This window comes from Ovis aries, chromosome 5, assembly GCF_016772045.2.
Source record: "Ovis aries strain OAR_USU_Benz2616 breed Rambouillet chromosome 5, ARS-UI_Ramb_v3.0, whole genome shotgun sequence".
NCBI classification, from domain to species: Eukaryota; Metazoa; Chordata; class Mammalia; order Artiodactyla; family Bovidae; genus Ovis; species Ovis aries.
Genome location: NC_056058.1, coordinates 44,237,835 through 44,254,809, shown reverse-complemented (window position 1 = coordinate 44,254,809; position 16,975 = coordinate 44,237,835). Strand labels below are relative to the sequence as shown.

At 49.4% G+C, this 16,975-nt stretch overlaps 1 long non-coding RNA gene across 6 annotated transcripts in view; it reads right to left on the bottom strand.

The window, feature by feature from the left end:
- The window catches only part of LOC114114877 (uncharacterized), a 228,873-nt gene extending 212,501 nt beyond the window's left edge, over window positions 1-16,372 (bottom strand). For 5 of the 6 annotated variants that reach the window (XR_009600688.1, XR_006059951.2, XR_009600687.1 and 2 more), the window contains exon 1: window positions 592-740. This is a non-coding gene — a long non-coding RNA (uncharacterized LOC114114877). Of the gene's footprint in view, window positions 1-591; window positions 741-16,311 lie in introns of those variants that run through there. The other variant, XR_009600689.1, reaches the window with a different exon arrangement.
- Between the last annotated feature and the right edge of the window lie 603 nt (window positions 16,373-16,975).

Sequence of the window (16,975 nt, the reverse complement as noted above, 5' to 3'; positions counted from 1 at the left end):
ACCAAACCCTTCCCAGACACTATTGCCCTATGAGGCCCCAGCGACACCCTGGACCTTCCACTGGCCCCATGGCCGCCTGAGAGAAACGATGCCAGGACAGGAGGTGTCCTGTGCCTCATACTCCTGGGCGGGTTAGCTCAGGAGCCACAGACGGGGGCCCAGGAAACCTCGGAGCACCAGCCGAGGGGGCTTCAGGAGCGACCTGCAGGTCAGCCAATCTGCGGGCCTTGGCCCAGTTTGTGGGCCCTGGCCAGCACACAGCGGCGGCCGCAGAGAAGTCATTAGCAATCCTCCCCGGGTTCGGAAGCCAGGCCTGGCCAGTCCCACCAGCGCGGCTTCGCCCGGCGTCACCACCGCGGGCGGCCAACAGGTGGCAGGAGAGCTTCGGGGAGCGCTCACCTGACACGGCGGCTCTTCCGCCACCGCTACTAGCAAGGGCCGAGGTCTCCCTCAAAAGCTGCGGAAAGGAAGGGACCCCGGGGAAGGAAGGGTCAGGGAGGAGAGAGCGGAATGGGCGCGTGGGAGCCGGCCAGCCAGCGGGGGCTCTCCTTCCGCCCGGCCGCGGAGAAGGCGCTCCAGGCTCCAGCCTACCTTCTCCCGGCTCCGCGAACTTCACCTCCACCGGCCAGGGGATGGGGAACTTCGCTGGGTGCGGACCCTGTAGGGGAGACCGGGGCCCCGAGAGTCCCGGCCCCAGGGTGCAGGTTCCCCCAGCCTGGCACCCTGCCGGGTGAACCACTGGCCAGCAGGGCCGCCCCGATCCGAGCTAGTCCTCTATCCGCGGGTGGGTTTAGAATTACTTGTAAAGAGCGAGAGTGCGGAGCGGGAAGTGGCTGACGGAGGTGAGAGACAGCCCAGAGAGATGGGGTCCGTGGCTGTCATCCGCACCCCTAAGAAGGCTTCTTGTTGCAAGCAGTGACGATAAAATTACGTGTTTTGTTTTTTTTTTTTTAAGAACCGGAACAGTACCAGAGGAATTTTGCCTCTTTTATAAATAACTTGCAACATTTCCTACCACCAAATTCCAAAGCTAACAGAGGGAACCCCTTCAGCAATGCCACAGCACTTTGTTCTGAATGGCCTCACACGTTACAGACAGTGAAAGGAATCCATCAGGTTTAATTGGTTCTGCTCTGGTCAGAACTGAGGTCTCTAGAAGCCTCCCATATACTTTACAATTTTAAGTTTGAGGACCCTAAACTAATGATGTGAAACTAATGTAGTGTAACATAAAGTGCCCTCTCTGCCAGTAGGAAATAATTTCTGCAGTGCTTCTAAAAACCAAACCAAACCAAACAAATAAATCAAATGATTTTACAATGTGGAAAAGCCGTGAGCGCGCTGGGCTGGAGCTCTGTTTAGGGGAAGCAGGCAGGCAGTCTGAGGCTGGGAGCTGCTCAGCCTCTGGCCTCCGCGGCTTTGCTGGGCTCCGGGTGCCTGCAGCTGGGAGCATTCGAGCCTCTCACCCAGCACGCTCAGGAAAACAATCCGGGCCACAAATTCAAAATGACAGTTTTAACAAATACGATTTCAGCTTTTATATTTGGATTTAGGAAGGGGATGATGGCCTTACCCAGGAATCACTATTAAATAATAAGCTTATAACATATTTGCTGATGGCCATATAGACCCTGCTTCAAATTAACTTTAAAATGTGCTGCTGATATGGCTTGTACTTAGAAGGAAAACAAAGCTGGTGACTGGGTAGATTTAGTCTAAGGGCAAACGTACAGAAATGTACACATGGTTGAACGGCGCTTTGGCTACCTGAATGGCCAAAGGAGGCTTTAACATTTAAGTTGGTTCTTTAAAGATTTACAAGAAAACTTTTTTCCCTGAATTGTTTAGAATATCTTTTTTTTTTTTTAACAATTAAAGCATGCTCAAGCTCTGACAATTTCAGCATCTCGGAAGTTGACATTTTTTAATGCATTTACTTTATTGTGAAATTGCAATTTGTTAATGAAAGAGAATTGGTTGCATCTGTCTGTTTACAGGTTTTTAATATCCACCAGTCATTTGACCAATGTAGAGAGCAAATAAATATTTTCCCCCATGTCATTTTTTTAATTTCCCAGAAACAAGAGTTCCTTTATTATCTGTGACCTACTCAAATGAGAATTATTGTTAAAGAGTTGCAGGTTTTTTTGTACCTGCTGAAGCATTTAGAGCCCAAAGCACCATATTTCTCTGGAACATTTTTGTTAAGCTTGAATACAGTCTTACCTGCCTATCTAATATTACTTAGGGTTGGCTAACACAGGTTGCTTTGGAAAAGATAAACAAGCTACCATCAAAGAAATGAAATAACTAGTAAGGATGCTTTCGGTGGCAGCAGGCAGAGAGTGACTATTGTCCTAGTGCTAGAGAAATATTCGTATATTTTGGAAAATGCAAACAAATAAAGGGACAAATCGGTGAGGATTAACTAAAGACTCAAATAATACGAACAGCTGTCTGTCGCCCTGCGTCCATGTTGGGCTTCAAGGGGAAAAGTTCACGCAAAATTGGGTTTGCATTTACTGAAGAAATTAAGGTGATTTGACTCAACACTGACCATGTAGGTCTACAAATCATTTATTACTCACTCATCCACCAGAAGGAAAGCATCTATGGGAACCTTTTATACGCGAACTTTTGCGTTTCTGAGAGCAGAGGCACAAAAGAGAAGGCTTCACTGCTGTTGTTTAGAAATGATTACAGCTAATACCTGACCACGGCTGATTGTCCTGTTGTTCACCACTTTAACATCGGAAGCATGTGATCAGCCCTCCAGATGCCCATTATTAATTACATGCTCTTTGATGTCTGAACGTCGATGGAATCTACAAAGGCATTAACGTAAGAAAATAATGCCTCCTGAAAAATTCCCAAGTCACTGCCTGGTGAATGCTGCGTGTTCCCTATTCGATTGCTCACCTTTGGGGGCACCGTGAAAATACCCTCAAACCCCAGATATTTGCCAAACGCTTCAGCGAAAAAAAAAAAAGAGAATTTCAAAACTTATCTAAAATTTCTACTCCACATGGGGAGAAAACAGCACATTTGCTCATTCAAGAAGCACCTATGTAATTACAAGCAACAAATTTCTAAAATGCTTATGGTTCAGGAATTTACATGAACAGAACTATAAAGAAATAAATAGACAGTGTTGGGGGGGTGGATAGAAAAACAAAGGTTCAACAGTTCCATTGGACAAGTGAATAAAGGCCACCTCGTTACAAAAACCTCCACTTCGCTAATGTTTATTTTCTCCCAAGAGACAACTTTATTTTTTAAAGGCTTATCATGAGGGAAATAGCTGACTATAGGTAAATTTTTTTTCTCAGGCGGAACTCAAAAAAGAGATATTGTTATAACATGGTTTCTTCTGTGCAATTTCAAAACAAATAGACTTTTGTTTTTACAAACCATTTATTTGGGGGGATTTATTTGAAGAAAAATTTTCCTTTGCAAAGAAAAATTTATAAAAAGCTACATGTGCAGATTACTTGACCCACTGCCTATCATAACATCTTTACACATCTCAAGGATTTAACATAGTGAAAGGAAAAGAGCAAAGAGAGTTTGAAGGGCAGCCCAGCGCGGCTTGCATGGATGGTTGCTTTCCTATGCAGAGCTCAGGAATACATCCACCCCAGAAATATTTGTTTATCATGAAAAAATATTTGAGCCACCAAATGTTGAATGCTTTCACATTTTTGGGCATGGTCTTTTTGCCATCTGGAATTAAGTATGTTAGTGAAGCTTGTGTTTTCAAATATTAGATTTTCTATCGTTCTCTGAAACTTTCTCAAGCACAGAACTGAATCATCTCACCTTCCTAAAAATGAGACAACTAAAAACAAGAATTTTTAAAGAAAAAGAAACTCTCTTCCTAAGAGTGAAGCTAGGAAAACAAAAACTGAAATAATCATACTGCGTATCTTTCTTGGAGTTCAACTAAATAATCTCTGACAGATCTATAAAAAAAAAAAAAGATCGTGTAATTTGCTATCTGAAATAATGCACAATTAAAAGTAAAGTAAATATTTAAAGCAATCTTCCTGCTCAGAAGAATTGGAAAATTAAACATTTATAGCCAGAAATCTTAGAATCTCGATTCCTCTACTCTTATACTTTGCAGGGGTAGAGATGGAGTTTCCCACTGTGTAAAGATACTCTCTGCAAATAATATCATGACTTCTACGTGTACAAATCCCACAAACATAACGATGTACTAGCTAAATGTAAGCCCTCTCTGAGTTCCCAGTAAATCTAAATATGTACGAAATTAAAATTGAAACAAGGAACAAGTCTAGTGTTAGTCCTTTCAAAATACTAATTTAATAACTCTCCAAGAAATAGAGTGTTTTAGGAAAGGCAACCCAGATGTCAGCATATAAAATCAAGCTATAAAGTGCCCTTCAAATATATTTCAATCATTTTTAAATATTTACATTTAATAAGGACAAGTTTTTACGGCAAGAGAGAGGTAATTACACTTATCATTCATGGAAAAATGTAGTTTTAATGGCTTGTATATTGATTTGCAAAGGTGAAATAGTAACCTAAAATATGTCATTGTCTTTTTTTTTTCCTCCTGTTCAGCAATTTGTTGCTTTTGCAAAAACAAAATGTGAAATGGTAGGTGTGCCACGTTAGGGCTGAGGTGGAGGGAAAGCCATTGTTAAATATTCACACTCGCGCGTTCTCCCCTCTTTTCTCGATGTCTCTTTTCTGCTAAACTGAAACCCCAAGTATTTGTGCTTTGGGGGATAATTAGAAGAATCTTATCGGACTTTTATAGCCCTTCCTAATGAGGCTATTTATTTGGCAAACATTAGCCAGCCAAGGATTAGTAACACCTTGATACCGACCGTATAGAAGCTGCTACCCCGTACCCCGCCCCCCCGCACTCGACACAAAAGCCTATCTTATCGGCAGAACAGGCTTGGTGCAGGCAAGTCATGGCTTCTGAAAATTCACCAGGGGTCAGTCTTCATTAGTCACAACTTCTGAGACCAGGGGCCGAGGCAAATTCAGGTTTGGTCACTTTGAGGCCAGCAACCCTGATGAAACTCAGGGCGGTGGGTTGCTGGGAAGATGGGGAGGGGCAGGAACCCAGGAATCATCTGGGTGGGTCTTGGGGGAAACATCACCGACATCCAGCATGCAACTCCCCCTGGGAATGACCCAGGCCTCCAAATCCCAGGGCGGCCTTCCTCTTTACAAGGAAATAGACCTCAGGTATCTCCGAGAGCAAAACAAACTAGGCTTTCTCTATTTGCCTGTGCCAGCAGGGAAAGCAAGTCGGAGGGAATTGGTGACCTGTCCTAAAATACCTCACTCCCATCTAAAGCCCTCTTTATTTTTGATGCTTTGACATAATCTCAGAGAAAGACTATTAATTTGATTAAAAGTGATTTTTAAAAGTGATTTAAGATGAATTCATAAATAAAATACTCTCACCTCTGGCAGGGAGGGCAAAGGGCTTTGCATGTCTGGCCTGGGAAGTCCTGACACATTCTGGGACTCTAAGGGCAGACTAGAGAAATAAACAAACCGTTCAGGCCAGCTTTTCAAAATCCGCCAGCATGGGATTCCCAGTCCAAGGCTTCTGACTTCATTTTGGGCAACCAGGCTGGAGGGGACAACCTTGAGGTGGGATGACAGGGGTTAGGTTTGCAAATGACCTAAGGTGGATAAATATTTGTAAAACACTTTGAGAATTAACGAGCTACACAAGCACCCCTACTAAAGAAAAGGCCTCCATTCCGTCACTTAGGAAATTTTTCAGGGGAGCTAATATCGGAGGCCCAAGACAAAATGTGGCCTAAAGACGCAGGCCCTCCACACAGGCTCATGGCCAGACTCTGGGTGGCAGAAGATTCCATAAAGAACGCTCTATGGTGAGTCTGTCCCGAGAGAGAGATTGCTGAACTCTTGATTTCTGCCATTTCTGAGTGGCCCCTTCTCCATTGGTGAGCCCACCTGTGGGTCTCTCTCGGAGGGCTAGGTGATCGACTCCTTTCTGGCTAAAGCTACTGGACCCCCAGAATAACTGCAAGGACTAAAGGGCCAGTGTGGGAGGCTGTCACCCCCACCTTCCGAGGCCAGGGTTGACAATATCCAACCCTTGGAAGAGTGGGAGGATGGAGGCTGTCGGCTTGGCCTCACTCTCTTTGTCTAAGACAGGCACCCTAACCACAAAAACAACTCTTGCAATTGGCACCACTTCTGTCACCATAGCAACCAGCGCTTCTAGAAAGGCTAACGCATTGGTTTGGGACTCACAGCCAAATTAAGATTCCCGCAGCTCAGTTTGCTTCTCACTCGTCCCCTACCCCTCCTCTGGGACTGTCAAGAGCAGAGCCCCGAGCGGCTGGATGACTACATAACCACGCAGGCCCATAGCTGCTGGCTTCCACCCAAGGAGTGGCTGTACACCAAGGCCCCAAATGCTGAGACAGGTGAGCCCCCAAAGGTGTCCACTTAGTTTCCATAGCAACGGAATATTTGTCGGACGGAGGAATCCACCAGGGAACGAGGAAGCAGCAAGGGTAGTTTTCCATTCCTGTTATGGAAGCAGCTGAATCAGTAAGCACTGAGGTCTCACAAAGCCAGACAAGGGTGAGCAAGGGTCAGTGGACTGGAGATGCTAGTGGTGGACACTGGCAGACTGGGGAGGAGAAAAGCATTAAGGGCCCCTTCCACTCAAAATTGCCACACTGACCAGATGATGCTGAAGTGTAGGTGGGCTTGAAACCAGGGAGCCTTCCCACCTCCCAACATGACACCCACAGCCCCTCAAACGCCCACTTAGCTTGATTCAATAGGCCAGCCTTCAAACTCCCCTCAAAAACAATGGGCAACATTCAGGCCCAGCCTCTGGACCATAGATGTGGGGGATTGGCAAGTTCATGAAGAGCAGGTTTGGTCTAAACTTTGGCCTCTTGGACACGACTTTGGCCGTGTCAGTCTCGTAGGCTGGGTGAGATATCTGTTCCTGACTGTCTGAGTCAGTAACAATTTGCAGTGAGGGCCTATTCTGCAAACTAAAAGAGACTGGAGATGGGCTATTAGCTCAGCTCTTTTCATGTGGAATTACTTCTACTGGCACTAATATGCCGTCATTTGAAAGCCTTAACCCAAACGGACGGGCGTCTGCCCCAAGCCAAAGCTGCCTGGACCGAGGCAGCGCTGTCCATGTGCTAGCTATTACCGGGTTGTTTGGTCCTGTCCCCAGTCGGCATTTGTTGCCGCGCACTGAAAAACTGCTGTCAGGAAATGTTCTTTTCTAAATTACATAATTAGGGTATTGGGGAGCGTAGTGAAGGCAGATTAGGGGGGCATCACTTGTTCTTACTGCAAACTATGATTCAAAGCACATAAGTAAACACTTAAACTACGTGAATGGTTTAATATTGATTAAACAATGATCTCTGAGACCAAACTCTAGCATGGTAGGTGGAAGGAGCTTGAAGGAGGCGAAACAAAGAGTCTGCTGAATAGCGTGCACTGATTTACAGAGAAGTGTGGACTTTGACCTGACAGATCAAAATCAAGATTTTGGAATGATTACCTAAAATAAAGTCTGAGGGTCCCGCCCCTGCAAGCTGATGGTAGGGCTGGGGGCTAAATGATCAGGGTCGGGGGTCAAGTTCTTCCCTCAGAAAGACCAGCTTCTCACTCACACCCACTTCCAGAAATGGAGACTCAGGCAAAGTGCCGGCTCAAATTGCGTTTCATTTATTGTTTCTAACTACGGGCCACGGACTTCAACTTGATTAGAAAATTGTGCTGACGCTTCCTGTGAAGTGTATCCCGAGCCCTCCAGAGGAACTGCAGAAGGGAGTTTTCTGCAGGCGCCCGCCTCCCCTAAATGGCATTCCCCCTGCTGGCAGTGCCCTTGGCTACACACGTGCCCAGATGCCTGGGCAGGTGGAAGGGCAGCCCTCGAGACATCAGCCCCAGGCAGGAGACCTGGTGAAGGAACCCCCGGCCACCAGGGCAGGTCCTCAGACTCCCTGAGGGTGGGGCAGGCAGGCCTCTGCAGAGTTGGGGCTCAGAGAACAGCTCCCCACTCATTTCCGGGGACCTTCCACCCAGTTAGTCACAGGGGCTTTGCCGAGGGGAAGCCCAGAGGCGCCTCTGGGCTCATGTGCAGGCAGATCTCAGCAGCCTGGCATCTCCCTTCCCCTGGCCCAGCTTCTGTATTTGCTCTCCTCCCTTCTCCTCATCCGAATTCAGGGCAGGAGAGTGCCAAGGAGTAGGGAGAAGGCTACCAGAGCATAAAAATGCCAATAGTAAAATCTAGTCTGTTTTTAAAAGCTTACCCTGCACTAAGCATTGTAAACTCACTATTCATCACACCAAGTGATTACAACAGCCCTCTGTGGTAGGTATTATTACCTACCCCTGTTTTGTAAATGACAATAAAATATGCGGCACAAGAAGGGCGATTTGCCCAAGATCACACAGTAATTCTGTAAAGTTTACTCTATTTAACAAACACAGAGCTCTTTCTTTGTGCCAGCTGCTGTTCTAGGTGTGTTATAAATATTAACTGATTAAATCTGCAGTGCAACCTTGACAAACATGTACTGTCAATTCCCATTTTAAAAAGAACAAACTGAGGCACAGAGAGGTTGAATTACTTGCCCCAGGTTGCACAGCCAATATGTGACTAAGCCAAGATTCTACTGTGGGCAACCTGACTCTAAAGCCCAACTTCCTAACCACTCCAAAGAACTGAGGGCAGGTCCTCAACAAAAGAAGGAAATTTGCCCTTCTGCAACACGCCAAGAGGCTCGGTGAGAAGGAACAGCACTGTCACGTGCTGGCGTGGAGAGCATGCTAGTCTGAGAGGCTGGAGGCCTGGTCCAGGACCAGCTCTGCTTTGTGCTGATGGGGGAAGCACTGCCCAGCTCCTCTGAGGCCTCACTTACCACCTGTAACTTGAGGTGATGAGAGCCCAGGGACCCTCCGTGGTCTCAATCTCAGCCTCTAGGGGACTAACAGGGTTCAGGTAAGTCTAGGGAGTTGGGGAGGGTTGGGGAGACTGCCGTCCTCCTTCCCAGCCCTCCTCTCCACTCCCACCCCCACCCCACGCCTTGAGCCAGGCCTGGGGGGATCTCCACTGGGGAATCCATGATCTCCCTGTCTTCCTCCCCATCTGCACAGATGCTTGGGCTCCTGACATATGACCAGCTCCAACAAGTGTTCTCTTCTCTGCCAGTGCTCTGTGGAGCCAATAGACGCAGGATGCAGAAAGGGGCACAAAGTGAAAATCCTGCAAAGATTAGTTTCTTTTCATTTACGTGTTCAAAATATGGCCAAAGAGTACAAATAAATACATCCCTCCCACCCACTGCCGTAAACAGCTCAAGTGCTGTGCATGGAGAACCCATCAGGGCGTCTGGGATGAAGTGCTCCGGCTCAGCCACAGCCCCAGCAGGGACCTAAGAGCCCGGCCAGGGACCTGAAAGCCCCGTGGCCTCCCTGTGCTCAGGGCCGGGCTGGCAGCTGGCCCTGGGGTCATCTGAGTTGCCTGTGGCTCAAGGGCTATGCTGCCACCTCCCATCCTTGAGCAATCGCCGTCAGCCGGGCTGGGCCAGAAGTGTGGGTTCGCTGCCATACACAGCTGATGCTCACTGTTTACAGACTCCATGCACACCACTCACCTATCTGCTGAAACTGATTAGTGGCCCCCCTGAGTCAAGCCCTGCGGGACTGGAATGAGCACATGCAGATGCGTGGAGAAGAGTGAAATTTCTGTATTCCCTTACGCGCAGGGTCCTGGGTGGGGTGGGACGCGGCGACACCCTGCCTGGCTGTTTCAGCTCTCACACTCAGACAAGCCTCCTTTCCACAGTCAACATAGTACCTCATTGGCCACATTTCTGTGCTTTTTGTTGGTGGTTTTACCATTGGAAATGGCCCCCAGGTGCCATGCGGACACCCAGTACACCCAAGGGCAAGAATACTGTGGTACGCTTTACAGAGACCATCCCTGCACTAAGTAAGCTTTGTTCAGGCGTGAGTGTGCTACTGAGTTTGGTGGTGGTGGTTTAGTCGCTAAGCCGTGTGCAGCTCTTGCGATCCCATGGACTGTAGCACATCAGGCTCCTCTGTCCATGGGATTTTCCAGGAATGAATACTGGAGTGGGTTGCCATTTCCTTCTCCAAGGGATCGTCCCCACCCAGAGATCAAACTCCAGTCTCCTGCATTGTAGGCAGATTCTTTACTGACTGAGCCTAGGTTTCAGAGAAACCCTACTATTGAGTTTAGTGCTCATCAATTAAACATACATATATTACAGAAGGTGTCTTTACACAGAAGCTCACATAGGACAAGATTAGGTATTGCTCAGCTGATGAGTGTGTTGTGACTGAGGTCTGCAGGAACCAAACTTTGCACCTCCCTTAGAAGCACAGTTCAGTATCTGCTCTTTCTGTGTCATAGTGACTTTCTAGAACACAACCATTCAGAAATAATGAGAACAACTGGAGTTTCCTTCCTACTGAAGGTGCCTGGGCCTATCAGAGGAGGCGAGCTTTAAGGAGACGCAGAGCCAACAGCTGATGTCAGCTGCTCTTCCTGCAGCACCGCCTCCCCAAACCGGGGCAGGCCTGTTACCTCACAGAACCTTGTCCGTGTCCTTAATAAATAATACTGTTTAAAACTCTAATAATGGCCACTAACAGCAACTGAACATTTACAGGGAGGCAGGCACACATTACTGACTTCACATTTACTACACAGTACCTCATCTAAGGGTATATAAAGAAGAGAGGGATACAAAATTGTGTCCTGCAAACATAGGTGGCCTCAGGTGCCCTGTCTGAGCTAACTTGCACTCCATAGCAAGTGGTCAGCACACTCAGCGTCCCCTCCTCAAGGGACAGCTGGAAAAGCCAAGCTCCAAGGATTCAGAGACCATTCTCCAACTCTGGGGTACACAGTGTTAAATAAAGGAACCAGGGACTCACAGCCCCGCCTTGAGAGAATGGCCTGAGAGGGCAGCCAGTGTGTTCCCAAGCTGTGCCCTAAGTCTGCCACCACGATGCCCTAGGCCACTGCAGGGCAGGGCCTCCTCCCTGCTCACATGCATCACATCACACCATGCTACTGACTTCCTCAACCTTGTGTAATGGACCAGGCAGCTTGCCCTCTCCAGCCCAGCCTGGCATGGTGGGAGAGCCCAGATGCCCAGACTGAATGTCCCATCTCAGCCGCAGCACTCATCCCAGCTGGAATGTGAAAGCCCGAGGACGGTGCCACCTGGCACCAGTGTGGCCCAGGGCCACTGTCAGCCACCCCACGTGACCCTGAGCAAGCAACTCACTTCAACCTCTGGTTTTTCCCATCTGTAAAGAAAAGGGAATAATGACCCTCCTGCTTCCAAGTTTTCATATCTAATATCTCATAATTCCAGGAGACAAACAGGCAGGGCTGGTAAGGGGCACAAAGACAGTAATCGTTACTGTTACAGATAAAATTAGGTAAGTAAATAATACTCCCTGGACTGCAAAAGAAACAAAGTGGCTGCAAGGATCATCCCATTCTTTACATTTTTCATTAGAGCAGGATAGGTTGGGCCCCTCAAAAGGAAAAACCAGAGTCTCAGAATATTCTTGCCACTGAGCTCCCCATGGAAGGAGGCATACAAGGCATTCAGTGACTAGTCAGGGGTGCTGATTACCTCCAGGGTGCTGAGAGTGCTTCTCACAGGCAGCAACAGTGAGAAAGGCTCAGAAACAGCCCCCTAAGAGGTAAGGAGAGGGAACAACAGGCTCCTCTTCAGCTGAGCATCAGAGAAGATATAAAAAGGGCTGAGTGGCAGGATGAGGGCCGGGACAATTCTCTCCTCCTGCTGTGAGGTGGGAGCTGTGACCCTGGAGTCCCAGTAGCCCCACCTGCCTCTCGGCTGCCCCTGCCGGAAACTCCACGGGCCCGAGCCCAGACAGCAGGAGCCCAGGTAAGCCGCCCCAGGTGCAGAAGTGACCTTGGCTGCAGGAAGTCCTGTCTCCTGCCTGCAGCTAATTGCAGTCGCTGCAGAGGAGCCGACCTAATTACACAAAAGTATGTGGCTCCCACATTCCTGGGCCACCACACAATCTCACACTTCTCGCAGGAGATGCAGCCCCCGACTCCTGCTCTGGCCCCAGCCCCGCACAGTTCTGCTGAGCCCACAGAGATGGTCCCCTCTCCTGCAGCTCTCTAGGAGCTCTTTGGGGCTGCCCCAGCAGCAATTCCCTCCACTCTCCCTTGCCTGCCTCTGAAGCACTTAACTCTCATCTTTACCTAATGTAAATATTTAATCCTGCACATCTAGGCTCTGTCCATCACCTGCTTCTAGCCTGTTCTCTGCTCATCCAAATGGTCCCCCTGCCAGACCTGGGAGTAAGGGTAGGGCTCTGAGGGGCTCCCTCACCCTGCAGAGCCCCCCACATAGCCTGGCACCCCGCTAACACTTAACCACTGGTGGGGGTGACAAATTGTGCAACTCACAGTGATGCGGGCCCTCTGAGCTGCAGTTCTCTCACCTGTCACATGGTGTGCGCACTGCTGGCTTCGCAGAGTTTTTTGATGGATGAACTCTAACTTGGTGCCAGGTGTATAATAGGTCCTCCATCAACACTTCCTGAATTATGTCAGCCTCATACCAATGGAGCATTAACAGTAGGCTAGGAGCTTGTGCATCTAAGACAGCTCATCCATCCGCATGTAAGTATCTCTTCCTCCCTGTACCCATTCTAAGGGACTCCTGTGTCTGCCAGCTGCCCCTGCCTCTTGTGTGATGGAGGGTCAGGAGATGGTAGGCAAGGCAGAGGAAGGACGAAACTGGAGAAAGGCTTCGTTGGAGGGTGGGCCCATCTACCTCACCAAGAGTTGGGGTGTGGGAGCATATAGGAAAGGAAAGCTGGTTGGGGAAGAAACTGCTGCTGGGCACATGGGCTCAAGTGTGCCTCTGGGGCACAGGATAGGGACTCCCACTGTTCAACTTCCTTCAAAAGACAATAAAGAGACAGCTTTCTAATTACTTCTGGGTGCCAGATTGTGCAGAGGCCTGGCCACGTGGGGCCCTGGGGCTATGAGGGTTACACACTCATTATCTTGTTAATGCTCACAACATCCCCGAGGCACATTCTCCATCAAGCAGATGAAGAAACCAAGGTTCAGACAGGTTAAGTAACTTGCCTGAGGTTACACAGCCAGGTCCCCCTCCAGATCTGCTATTTCCTGAACCTGACCTCCAACCCATGTCACACAGCCTCTGCTCTTCTCTCATTAGCCCTTTACTCAGGACAGCAGAAGGAGGGAGGTGCCTACTGAGCAACTCCTGCTCTGGTTCTTAGAGAAATGTTGCCTTACAGACCCACCCTCTCTGAGCAGCCCCCCTTCCCTAAGCAAGGAGAGCTGTGCTCTGCCCAAGAGGGCTAGAGAGCTAAGTGGACTTCTGGGAGGAGGTGATCTCTGTCCACCTGGAATGATGAGCAAGTCTTAAGATGGGGATCTGTCAAAGGAAGCAAAGACGTGAAGTGAGAACGCACAGGTTTCCACTGGAGAGAAGGTAGTACTGTAGACCCAGCCATGAAAGAAATAAGCAGGCTGAGATGCCCAGTGCACAGCCAGCAACCTAAGCACAGGCCCACCTCAAAGGGCCCAAGTGCCCTGGTGAGAAGTCAGGCCACCCTTCCAGAGGCAGCAGGGAGGGACATGAGGGAAGCTGACCTTCAGGAAACAGGCTGGTGAAGGTGAGATGAGCAGAGCTGGGCAGAGGCCTGCCTCCTCCTCGAGCTGAGCTCTGCATGTCAAGGGCACCTCTGACTCCCACTCACCCAGAACGCTCGGGCCCCTGCCCAGGAAGGGACAGTGGAGAGCACAGCTTCTGAATCCAGAGAAAGGTTCTTTTCAGCCTTTCAAGAGACTCATCCCAGAGCAGATCCAGAAGGGATCTCTCAGAGTAGGGAGGGGGGCCACGCAGTGCCCCTCACCCCATCTTCCACACCACTATGCAGGGGAGCCCCACACCTGTGCACCTTCCACGGGCCTGGCCTCCCTGAGCAACATGCCAGCACTGCTAGAGGCCACCTATCAGCCCCCATCTGACATCTACCCACACTCCCGGCCACGCTGCAGGCGCTTACAACCTCTCTCCCCTCCTCCCCTGCCGAATCCCGGCTTCTCCTTCAGGCCTCAGCCTGGATGCAATCTCCTTCTCTAATGCTGCCCTCCTCCGTGTTCCCACAGCTCTCGGTGCTTCTGCCCACAGTCTGTGCTTGATAAACACCAGCTGAAGGAACAACCTCACAGACACCATTTCCTGACCTCTGGACATGACCGTCAGCCCCCGCGGCACAAGGCCCACCATCTCCTGCTTCCCTGGGGCCTGCCTGGGCCTCGCACACACAGTACTGCACACAGCAGGTCCTCACTAAAGACTCAGCATGGGCCTCTACACGCTGCATGCGCGAGTTAAAAGAATAAGATATTCGTTTATTTTCCTCTAGTAGGGCAGAAGAGAGATTTAAATGTTTGATACCTGGTATCGGAGAGAAAAAAGGGAAGCAAACACTCTCACTACTGGGAGGAAGGTAAATTAGTCCTAACTTTTTGGAAGGCAACTTAGCAAAAGGTAGCAAATGCCTGAAAAACAGATACCTCAGATATCTTTTTGAGAAATTAAATTTCTAAGCATTTATTCTTAGGGAAACAGCTGTCTGAGGGAAGCTCATATTAATATAAGGAGCTTCATCACAGCGTGGTTATTGATGGCTGACGCCTATACAACCACATATGAGGCAGTGGGTTTGAAAACTGGAGCACATTTGTACCACAGGCCCTCCTCACAAACGATGGTGTAGAATGCACAAGGCTATCATGATATACTGAAGGAATCACACAGCAGTACATACCACGGTAGATTGGTGAGTACAAGTTACAAAAATGGACCATACTGTTTTATAAGTGGAGAAAAATGTATACAGAGGGAAAAAAAGAAAAGACGAGAAGACTCCAAAATGTTAACTCTAGTTTCTCTAAATGTAGCCTATAGTACTTAGGTAGAATGACACTATCCATTATTCAGTGATAGAGCGCTGATCAGGAGTTACGATGGGACAAGCCCAATAATATTTTCTGCCCCACAACACATCCACACACAAGATGGCGCCAGGCTTGCCTCCCACCCAAACAAGCCAGGTCATCCATGACCAGCCCAAGGCTAGTTTTGATCCTCAACTGAATCTGTTCACTAAGAAACAGAAAACATTATCCCCAGTTGTTGCTGGCTTCCATGGTAGCTCAGCGGTAAAGAGCCCACCTGCCAACGCAAGAGATGCGGGAGACATGGGTTCGATTGCTGGGCTGCAAAGATATCCTGGAGTAGGAAATGACAACCTACTCCAGTATTCTCGCCTGGAAAATCCCATGGACAGAGGAGTTTGGCGGGCTATAGTCCCTGGGGTCACAGTCAGGCATGACTTACCAACTAAACAACAACGGAAAGCATTACAGTGCAGTACAGATATCTAGCCTATGCCCCTTACAGAAGTGCCCAGCAACTTCTTGCAAGAGGGGATGACAGACACCTGCCCTCTGGACGGTGGGTGCTGGTCTCAGTATCCCCCAGAGTCATGTGACAATAAAGATGATATATATGGTGGAACCAGCCAAGGGTGTAACCCAGCCAGCAACAGCATCAATCTATAATTGCAGCATTAATTCACTTAGGAGCTGATGACTTCATCCGTCACACTGGGGCCCTGTAAGCGCCTCCCTTGGGTCTTCCTCATTCTCTGAAAGTAGGGCACAGGAGACATGGAGTGGGTGTTGGCTCAGGCTGCTGGCCCAGCCAAGCCCAGCGACAGGGAGGCAATGGACAGTGATGCAATGCTAACTCCATGCCAGGCACCGTGGTTGGCACCTCACACACTGACAACCTTCAGAGCAGATCAGCAGGGAGACGTGGGAACCCCAGCGTCTTCACCCATAAACTGGGGATGTGAGGCAACGGCATGACTTTCTCAGGGTCACACAACTAAGAAGAGTCCGACCAGAGATTTGAACTCTGATACCCCTGTCGCTTCCATGACCCCCACACCTCCAAGATGGCAGGACTCAGATCGCCAACCACACAACCCACACCCCGCAAAGCTCAAGGCACCCATGGCAGTGGAATCAAAGCGATGTGAAGCACACGAACCCAGGGCCAGTTCCTCCCTCCTCACCTTGCCCTTGCTCATAAATGGAAGCGCCCTGGGCTGCCTCTCGGCGATCTTGCTATCACGGATCAAGGGGAAAATGATCGAGAAAGTGCTCACCTGGCCCACAGCTGCCCGTGGTCCGGTTGCATCACAGCACACTGGTCCTGTCCAAACTATCACAGAGCCGCTCGGGTGCTGCTGGGAGAGCCTGCGCCCCCTCTATTAGGGTGGGCCTGTGTGGGTGGTGCTAGGCGACGGAGAGAGAAAAGGGGGGCCCAGCGTGCAGGTCTCTGTTGTCGAAACCACGAAGCAAAATATTTTCATTCATGAGTTCATCCAGCCTAAACATGCATCTAATCCCCAGGAACTGGCAGTTCAAAACGGCTCCCAGGCGGAAGAAAGGCAGCGCTCAGTTCAAAGGCGAAAGGAGCCAGGCTTTACCGCTTATCACCCAGTGACCATCAGCACAGTGCCTGGGCACACCAAGCTCCAGGCCAGCCAGGGAGGACAGCTTCTTAAAGGTGCCAGGGTCCCAGCACCTTCAGCCCTCAGTCTCCCCACCCTCCTCCTCAACTGGGCCATGGGACAGAAGGAGAAGGGGCCTTTCTGCTTGGTTGCTGGGTGCAGATTCCCTCTCAAGATGGGTCTGAACTTGACACAGAAGCAGCAGCCATAGTCTAGAGGATGGGAGGGGGAACACAAACGGGGCCAGATACACCTTCCGCCCAAGCAGATTGCCGGTTTCTGCCAGGAAGGGTCTTCAGACATCCAGCGATCATGG